Source organism: Poeciliopsis prolifica, unplaced genomic scaffold (assembly GCF_027474105.1).
Source record: "Poeciliopsis prolifica strain line A6 unplaced genomic scaffold, Auburn_PproV2 SCAFFOLD013, whole genome shotgun sequence".
NCBI classification, from domain to species: domain Eukaryota; kingdom Metazoa; phylum Chordata; class Actinopteri; order Cyprinodontiformes; family Poeciliidae; genus Poeciliopsis; species Poeciliopsis prolifica.
The window spans coordinates 222805-232559 of NW_026562388.1; the positions used below are offsets into that span (position 1 = coordinate 222805).

The 9755-nt window shown below is 40.9% G+C and overlaps 1 long non-coding RNA gene across 2 annotated transcripts; it reads left to right on the forward strand.

Moving 5' to 3' along the window:
- Positions 1-904: 904 nt before the first annotated feature.
- Positions 905-2807, forward strand: LOC129365463 (uncharacterized). Of its 2 annotated transcripts, none has more exons than XR_008606522.1 (3): positions 905-1174; positions 1797-1904; positions 2571-2807. It is a non-coding gene; the product is annotated as an uncharacterized LOC129365463 (long non-coding RNA). The 2 variants fall into 2 exon arrangements; XR_008606521.1 differs by having other exon boundaries at positions 2611-2807.
- The last annotated feature ends 6948 nt before the right edge of the window (positions 2808-9755 follow it).

The following is a 9755-nucleotide window of genomic DNA, read 5'->3' on the forward strand; positions in this document are numbered from 1 at the left end:
AAACAGGAGACTTTTTCTCCTGCAGGTCTATGAGCTCCATCTGAACATCGCTTGGTGCATTGTCCACACTGCAGTTGAAGGGAGAAGAAATCATGTGTGTTTCACGCTCAATAGCTTTGAAATCGCCTCGAAAACTCTCCACACAGTGCTTCTAACTTGCTTGAGTACTTGTGGAGGTGATCGGCTGATATTGTGGCTTCCTTTGGCAAGTGGGTCAGAATGTTGTCCTTCACTTGTCTTGAGAGAAGCTGCAACTTCTCATGAAAGCCATCACTCCACTGTACATCTCATGCACAAAAAGGCCCTTGCACTGCAGTTTGACATTCAGTTGGTTCATGAGCGCAGACACATGAAGCTCCGGGTTTCTAGCGATGGCCTCAACACGCCTTGTTTCAGAGCGTCGGGAGAGTGACAGGTTCTCAAATGCGCCCTTCATATCAGGGCAACAGAGTCCAAAAGCGCTCCTTCATAAACTCTCCGTCAGAAAACACATTACTTTTCTGGTGATTTTGAGAGAAATGACAAAACTTGTCCTGACGGCTGCATCTCTGTGGGTGTGAAGTTCGGTACAAAGTCCTTGTTGGGTGTGTAGTTTTACCATCAATGAATCAGCCTTCCTCACGCGCTCTTCATCAGACAGATTCAGGTCTGGTGCGAAATTCGGTTCCCTTGTGAAAATGTTCACTCTGTGTTGGGAGCGCGCATTGCAGCCAGAGAGGACCTGGATCTGACCGTTTTCACGTCGCTTCGGATCGATTTCTCGGTAAAACAACTCATATGATTATGTCGAGGTTCTAACATTCAGTTTAATTGGCAGCAGTTGTTGAAAAAATTGTAAACTAAATAAATAAAAGAGGTCTTCTGACACTGTTTTGTTATTTTAAACGCGAAGAGAATCGCTCTTTTCCCAACTTTTCTCACTTAAGCCTGGCAGAAATAAAAGACAGTCACCAGACAGTTTTCCAACTACAAGATTTAAATTTTATGCAAATAAATGTGAAAGACTTATTTATGTTACCAATATGAATCTATAATAGTCCAATAATGTCAACTTTGCATGTGTTAAATTCTTGTTTGTTTTTATCTTTCATTAACTTCATACGTCTCCGAGTGCTCATCCTGCCAGTCGAGTTTTCAAGCACTGAAACAGCCATCAGTGTATACTCCCATAAAGGTAAAAATAATAAAGAAACAGCTTCAGTGAAAATACATGGTGGTGTGCAGCAGTGGTTGGTTGTCCTCTTTGCCTGTGTTCTCATAAAGGGCCTACATTTTGAACAAGTTGATGTATGAAATTAAGGAATGTATTTTTATAATACTAAACATTTAACAATATATTGAGAAGCTACTATTTTAGCTTAACAAAATAATGCGTTTAAACATTTCACTGTGGTCTATTATTTTTTTTATTTATTAATCTATGAAGTCTTTCATTTAAGGTTTCCCATCCCTTTGAATTAATTGGGATGGACCTTATTGGAAATATGGCAGAAACAAAATCTGAACACAAGTGTATTTGTGTCATGACTGACTATTTTACAAAGTGGCCACAAGCATATCCCCCAAAGTCTAAATCAGCACCTGAAGTAACAGAATGCATAATTAAGTTTGTGCATCAGTTTGAAGCCCCCAAAAGGATTTTGACCGACCAAGAGAGAGAGTTTGTAAATTATGCAAGTATTTGTTTTCTTAGAAAAATTTAACACTATCAATGTCCTCCTTTACACTCTTTTTTTCGATATGTTGTGTAAATTTACAGGCTATTTTGTCAGAGCTATTTGTTTATATATTTTCAGATAAACCAAGAAGTGTACAAACTTCTCAATATCAAACGAAGTCTGTGTTCCCCATACCACCCCCAAACCAATGGGTTGGTTGAAAAAAATGAATGGGACCATTCAAAGGTGAGTATTATCTTCAATGCATGCATGTTCAAAGAAAGATCACAAAAAACATGTGTATTTGCTAAACTACTTGCATAATAAGGCAAATTGTATGATATCATGTGTTATGCATGACATATTATACCTTTCATGTATCTCAGAGCTCTGAGTAAGGTTGTGGATGGCCATCCACACACCTGGGACGAGTATTTGGGTGCTGTGATGTTTGGGATACACACCAAAAAGCAAGAAACCACACAGTATTCCCCATATTTCCTCATGTTCGGAAGCGAAGCACGCTATTCCTCTGAAGTCCCTGAACATTACATTGTAGGGTTTCATAACAATGAAATGGAAATGAATATTTCCATTTCATTGTTGTGGATTTAAATCCAATATTATAGTTTCAAATTAACTCTTAAGTTTCTTAAAAAATGTTTTTTGTTTTCTTACGTAGTCACAAAGAGTTTGCATTTAAATTACATTTCAGTGAGGTCATACATTTTTGTAAACCGTACCATTCACAAAGGACTATATTCTGAAAAGGTTTTCACAATTTTTTTAATAAATGTGAAAATTACATGAACCCTTTCAAGAGACATTCAAAGGGTTATTTTTCAGAATATGTTGTAATATCTCACTCTAGCAAGCCATAAAAATGATGACTATATGCTCTCTAAATGACAGATTTGAACTGACACTTGAAACATTACATTTGTGTTGAGAGATTGACGGTGGAGGAGTCGGCAGAGGACCTGAAAGCCCAAGAAAGCCTTCGGAGCATTGTCAGTGAAAGCGTTTCCACAAACGGGAGAAAGCAAAGGGCAGAAACACAACACAACGGTACTATGTTTAAACCTGGTGACCGAGTGTGGAGGCAGAAAATACGCAGTCAGCAGAGAAAAGGTGGGAAGTCGGATGCCGGCTTTCTCGGACCCTACAGTCATAAATATCCAAGGCAAAAACAGATATTCAAGATGATAATGGTGATATTCCAGAAGATAAACACTGACCATCTGAAAATCTACATTAGAGAGAGTCCCCGAACGCCACATTGTTTAAAAAAAAATCAAAGCAAAATAAATTTTGCTCAACCCCTGGCTGATCCAGCACCATCTCCCCCTGCTCCATCACCAAAATCAAGACAGAAAACGTTTGACAGAATGAGTTGGATATCCGGACGTTTACAGTGGATTGGAGCAGGACTCGTCTCACTGATCCATATGTAGCCGGGGCATTATGTCCATTATGCACTCTTCCGTTTGCCCATATAAGGAAGACGCTGTTTTAGCGCAGCTGATTCATTACGGAGGCAAGCAATCGGTATTACATTTAAAAGCGGGTAGATCGCTGAGAGGGTGAGAGTCCAGGCTGATTTCTCTGCAGGTATGGTTAACATGAAGTGTGCGCTGGGTTGAGAATTATTTCTGATGGCTCCATTTTATTGTTGCAGGAAACCTCTTGGAGAGGATATAAAGAGCTCTGCTAGCTTTAGCGAAGGTAAAGGCAGTTCATTATTATGTGGTTATTTAAAATATCTGTTTAATTTTATTCTCTGTGTGCAGGTTGGCCTGCTACTGTTTCGGTTTTAGTTTGTTTTGGTTATTTATGGATTAAACTTTTTATTCTTTTGGGAGTTTTTATTGTTCAGCCCTCCAGGCTCGCTTGTAGATAACCTGTGCTGTCCCTGGTTCCAAGCTGTTTTATCTAGATTGAGGAGACTAGTGGAAGGGGAGTTCCTTGTTTTGTGTTATTCACCGGGAGTTTTTTCTTTTGTTGTGCGAGTGTTTTTGTTTGGGAACACCAAGGTGTATTCAGTTACATTTTGTTTTTTTAATTATTATTTCTCCCCCAAGCAGTCTGATTTTATTTAATCAAAGTAACTGGTCATCAGCGGTAAGATTTCCAGGGCCAGCATAGATTTAGGATTTTAAAGTGGTTGATATTGTACAATAAAATTAATTGACTATTTATGCCTAGCATTATTGTGATTAAATAAACTGTGGTTAATTTGCATCAGTGCCTCTGATCATTTTCTTTACAAACTTATGTGTGATCTGGTAAAAAGACAACACCAGAGGATTTAAGGTTCTTCACACATAACTAAGGTCGTAACCGAGGTCACACATAGAAACCCAAACTTGATGTCGATGATGAGGATTTAAAGCCAACATTCATCATCCCCCTAATAAATTGGATCTGGCGGAGAAAACTAGCAAATATTGCACCGGGGTACCGATGAAATGGAGGGACATACTGAGAGTGTTATTCCCATATCGAGAGATGAAAGACAAATCAAGTCAAACAAATATTAGAGAATTCCGCTTTCCGATGTTCCACGATGGGAGGAGGAGACAAACAAGATCTGACGAAGATGAGAAACCAAAACCGAAAAAAATTGAAGAAGAAAACCCAATATCAGAAAGAAAACTATGGCCGTACTTTTTATGCCTTTTCAGCCAGGATATTGTGGATGTGATGCTGTTACGTCCGCCAGGACGCCATATTTAAAAGGACACGTGGACAAAAGGATTCCAAGAAAAAAATTCCGTTATTCATTTTTTTCTTTTCTTTTAGACTTCCTTGTCCTTTTCTACTTGTTTTTTTTTTTCTGTAAAGGAAGGAAAGAACCCCTCTTCCCGTGTCCCAAAACGTAACAAAAAAAGTAAGAGAAAAAAGTTCAACAGAAAGGTGGACCTGGTGAGCCGGTCCAAAGAAACAAAAAGGTACAGCAGGGGGCCAACCCTATACAGGGCCGTCGAAGCCCCTGCTAGTACAGACTAAAGAAAATAGGGAAAAATATAGGCTATTAACACAAAATGACCAAAAACAGGACAACCGGACTCACCAGGCCAAAACAAACCAAAAAAACAACCAAAAAATCCCATGGCAGGCAGGAGGCGTCACATGGGTCCAAAGGCCGACAAAGTTGGAGGAGCCTCCTCCGGGTGCATCCCTCTTGGAGGTGGAGATGGAGGTGGATGAGCGAGCTAGAGAGAGAGCGGCTGGGGGGGGAACCATTACAACCCAGCCTATATATAGGCCGTCCTCGCCCACCAATTAAAGCCAAACTAATTACAAAAAGAATCACTACACTAAAAATATATTAAAAACAAAACCACTCAACTTAAATCAATACAAATTTATTTAAGAAAATAAAAATAATTAGGGAGTGCCCAAAGAACATAACAGATGCTCTTATCAAAGATGTTAAGTGGTGCTATCATTTCTTAACACAATTAAAAGATAAGTCCAAAAGGACGTGACAGCTCCACAGAATTCCCTGACTCTGTGGAAGAACACTCTCCATCGTTTGAGTATCCAACAATACTTTAGTCTTGAGTCTGTTGGGATCTATTTATATATTTTGAGAGACCGAGATTCTGATGGCCAGTGCACTGATTTGACTGAGTTGAGAGGTATGGCTAGAACCTGTCTTACTATCTAATATTAAGACAGAGATTGTTTCAATCTGTCGTTGGACCGACTCAGACCCCTGCAGCGAACCGGGCCTTTAGCAGAGTGATGACGTTAAAGTCAGAGTTTCTCTGCGGCTGAATCATTTCTGTGTTTGTTGAGGGTCCAGGGAGGCGTTTTCCCGCTACCGTGAGCGCAATTACGAAAGTAAATAAAAACGGAATTTTAACACGGGACCGATATTTTCGTTCACAAACAATTCTACGTTGTTAGTTTCACACAGAAAAAAAGCAAGTACGTCCGCCTCCTACTACTCTTATCTGCAGATAAAACTCACGTGACATGGCGTTCAGCTTCAGCTTGTCACGTGGTACTTTCTGGGCTTCACCTTGCTGACGTCAACTGCCTCGGACCTACGCAACACAGGCAGTGACGTTGTTCATTGTAAACCGTTCTGTGGCGTCACAGGGGCTATTATTCTTATTCATCTTCCTTCAGCAAGCCAGTAGCAGAGAATCTGTGGCACATCGAAGAACATTATTGAGAAGAAATCAAGACAGAAAATGTTTGACAAAATGAGTTGGATATCCGGAGGTTTGCATTGGATTGGAGCAGGACTGGGTCTCACTGAACCAGAGAAACCCAAACTTGATATTGATAATGAGGATTTAAAGCCAATTCGTCATCCCCCTAATAAATTGGATCTGGCCAAGAAAACCAGCAAATATTGCACCGGGTACCGATGAAATGGAGGGACATACTGAGAGTGTTATTCCCATATCGAGAGATGAAAGACAAATCAAGTCAAACAAATATTAGAGAATTCCGCTTTCCGATGTTCCACGATGGGAGGAGGAGACAAACAAGATCCGACGACGATGAGACAGCAAAACCGAAAAAACTTGAAGAAGAAAACCCAATATCAGAAAGCAAACTATGGCCGTACTTTTTATGCCTTTTCAGCCAGGATATTGTGGATGTGATGCTGTTACGTCCGCCAGGACGCCATATTTAAAAGGACACGTGGACAAAAGGATTCCAAGAAAAAAATTCCGTTATTCATTTTTTTCTTTTCTTTTAGACTTCCTTGTCCTTTTCTACTTGTTTTTTTTTTTCTGTAAAGGAAGGAAAGAACCCCTCTTCCCGTGTCCCAAAACATAACAAAAAAATTAAGAGAAAAAAGTTCAACAGAAAGGTGGACCTGGTGAGCCGGTCCAAAGAAACAAAAAGGTACAGCAGGGGGCCAACCCTATACAGGGCCGTCGAAGCCCCTGCTAGTACCAGACTAAAGAAAATAGGGAAAAATAATATAAGCTATTAACACAAAATGACCAAAAACAGGACAACCGGACTCACCAGGCCAAAACAAACCAAAAAACAACCCAAAAAATCCCCATGGCAGGCAGGAGGCGTCACATGGGTCCAAAGGCCGACAAAGTTGGAGGAGCCTCCTCCGGGTGCATCCCTCTTGGAGGTGGAGATGGAGGTGGATGAGCGAGCTAGAGAGAGAGCGGCTGGGCGGGGGAACCGTTACAACCCAGCCTATATATATAGGCCGTCCTCGCCCACCAATTAAAGCCAAACTAATTACAAAAAGAATCACTACACTAAAAATATATTAAAAACAAAACCACTCAACTTAAATCAATACAAATTTATTTAAGAAAATAAAAATAATTAGGGAGTGCCCAAAGAACATAACAGATGCTCTTATCAAAGATGTTAAGTGGTGCTATCATTTCTTAACACAATTAAAAGATAAGTCCAAAGGACGTGACAGCTCGACAGAATTCCCTGACTCTGTGGAAGAACACTCTCCATCGTTTGAGTATCCAACAATACTTTAGTCTTGAGTCTGTCTGTCGGGATCTATTTATATATTTTGAGAGACCGAGATTCTGATGGCCAGTGCATTGATTTGACTGAGGTTGAGAGGTTCTGGCTAGAACCTGTCTTACTATCTAATATTAAGACAGAGATTGTTTCAATCTGTCGTTTCGACTCAGACCCCCTGCAGCGAACCGGGCCTTTAGCAGAGTGATGACGTTAAAGTCAGAAGTTCTCTGCGGCTGAATCATTTCTGTGTTTGTTGAGGGTCCAGTGGAGGCGTTTTCCCGCTACCGTGAGCGCAATTACGAAAGTAAATAAAAACGGAATTTTAACACGGGACCGATATTTTCGTTCACAAACAATTCTACGTTGTTAGTTTCACACAGAAAAAAAGTAAGTACGTCCGCCTCCTACTACTCTTATCTGCAGATAAAACTCACGTGACATGGCGTTCAGCTTCAGCTTGTCACGTGGTACTTTCTGGGCTTCACCTTGCTGACGTCAACTGCCTCTGACCTACGCAACACAGGCAGTGACGTTGCTCATTGTAAACCGTTCTGTGGCGTCACAGGGGCTATTATTCTTATTCATCTTCCTTCAGTAAGCCAGTAGCAGAGAATCTGTGGCACATCGAAGAACATTATTGAGAAGAAATCAAGACAGAAAATGTTTGACAAAATGAGTTGGATATCCGGAGGTTTGCATTGGATTGGAGCAGGACTGGGTCTCACTGAACCAGAGAAACCCAAACTTGATATTGATAATGAGGATTTAAAGCCAACATTCGTCATCCCCCCTAATAAATTGGATCTGGCCAAGAAAACCAGCAAATATTGCACCGGGGTACCGATGAAATGGAGGGACATACTGAGAGTGTTATTCCCATATCAAGAGATGAAGGACAAATCAACGCAAACAAATATTCGAGAATTCCGCTTTCCGATGTTCCACGATGGGAGAAGACAAACAAAATCTGACGACGATGAGACACAAAAACCGAAAACAATTGAAGAAGAAAACCCAATATCAGAAAGCAAACTATGGCCGTACTTTTTATGCCTTTTCAGCCAGGATATTGTGGATGTGATGCTGTTACGTCCGCCAGGACGCCATATTTAAAAGGACACGTGGACAAAAGGATTCCAAGAAAAAAATTCCGTTATTCATTTTTTTCTTTTCTTTTAGACTTCCTTGTCCTTTTCTACTTGTTTTTTTTTTCTGTAAAGGAAGGAAAGAACCCCTCTTCCCGTGTCCCAAAACGTAACAAAAAAAGTAAGAGAAAAAAGTTCAACAGAAAGGTGGACCTGGTGAGCCGGTCCAAAGAAACAAAAAGGTACAGCAGGGGGCCAACCCTATACAGGGCCGTCGAAGCCCTGCTAGTAACAGACTAAAGAAAATAGGGAAAAATAATATAGGCTATTAACACAAAATGACCAAAAACAGGACAACCGGACTCACCAGGCCAAAACAAACCAAAAAACAACCCAAAAAATCCCCATGGCAGGCAGGAGGCGTCACATGGGTCCAAAGACCGACAAAGTTGGAGGAGCCTCCTCCGGGTGCATCCCTCTTGGAGGTGGAGATGGAGGTGGATGAGCGAGCTAGAGAGAGAGCGGCTGGGGGGGGAACCATTACAACCCAGCCTATATATATAGGCCGTCCTCGCCCACCAATTAAAGCCAAACTAATTACAAAAAGAATCACTGCACTAAAAATATATTAAAAACAAAACCACTCAACTTAAATCAATACAAATTATTTAAGAAAATAAAAATAATTAGGGAGTGCCCAAAGAAGATAACAGATGCTCTTATCAAAGATGTTAAGTGGTGCTCATTTCTTAACACAATTAAAAGATAAGTCCAAAGGACGTGACAGCTCGACAGAATTCCCTGACTCTGTGGAAGAACACTCTCCATCGTTTGAGTATCCAACAATACTTTAGTCTTGAGTCTGTCTGTCGGGATCTATTTATATATTTTGAGAGACCGAGATTCTGATGGCCAGTGCATTGATTTGACTGAGGTTGAGAGGTTCTGGCTAGAACCTGTCTTACTATCTAATATTAAGACAGAGATTGTTTCAATCTGTCGTTGGATCGACTCAGACCCCTGCAGCGAACCGGGCCTTTAGCAGAGTGATGACGTTAAAGTCAGAAGTTTCTCTGCGGCTGAATCATTTCTGTGTTTGTTGAGGGTCCAGTGGAGGCGTTTTCCCGCTACCGTGAGCGCAATTACGAAAGTAAATAAAAACGGAATTTTAACACGGGACCGATATTTTCGTTCACAAACAATTCTACGTTGTTAGTTTCACACAGAAAAAAAGCAAGTACGTCCGCCTCCTACTACTCTTATCTGCAGATAAAACTCACGTGACATGGCGTTCAGCTTCAGCTTGTCACGTGGTACTTTCTGGGCTTCACCTTGCTGACGTCAACTGCCTCGGACCTACGCAACACAGGCAGTGACGTTGCTCATTGTAAACCGTTCTGTGGCGTCACAGGGGCTATTATTCTTATTCATCTTCCTTCAGCAAGCCAGTAGCAGAGAATCTGTGGCACATCGAAGAACATTATTGCGAAGAAATCTAGACAGAAAATGTTTGACAAAATGAGTTGGATATCCG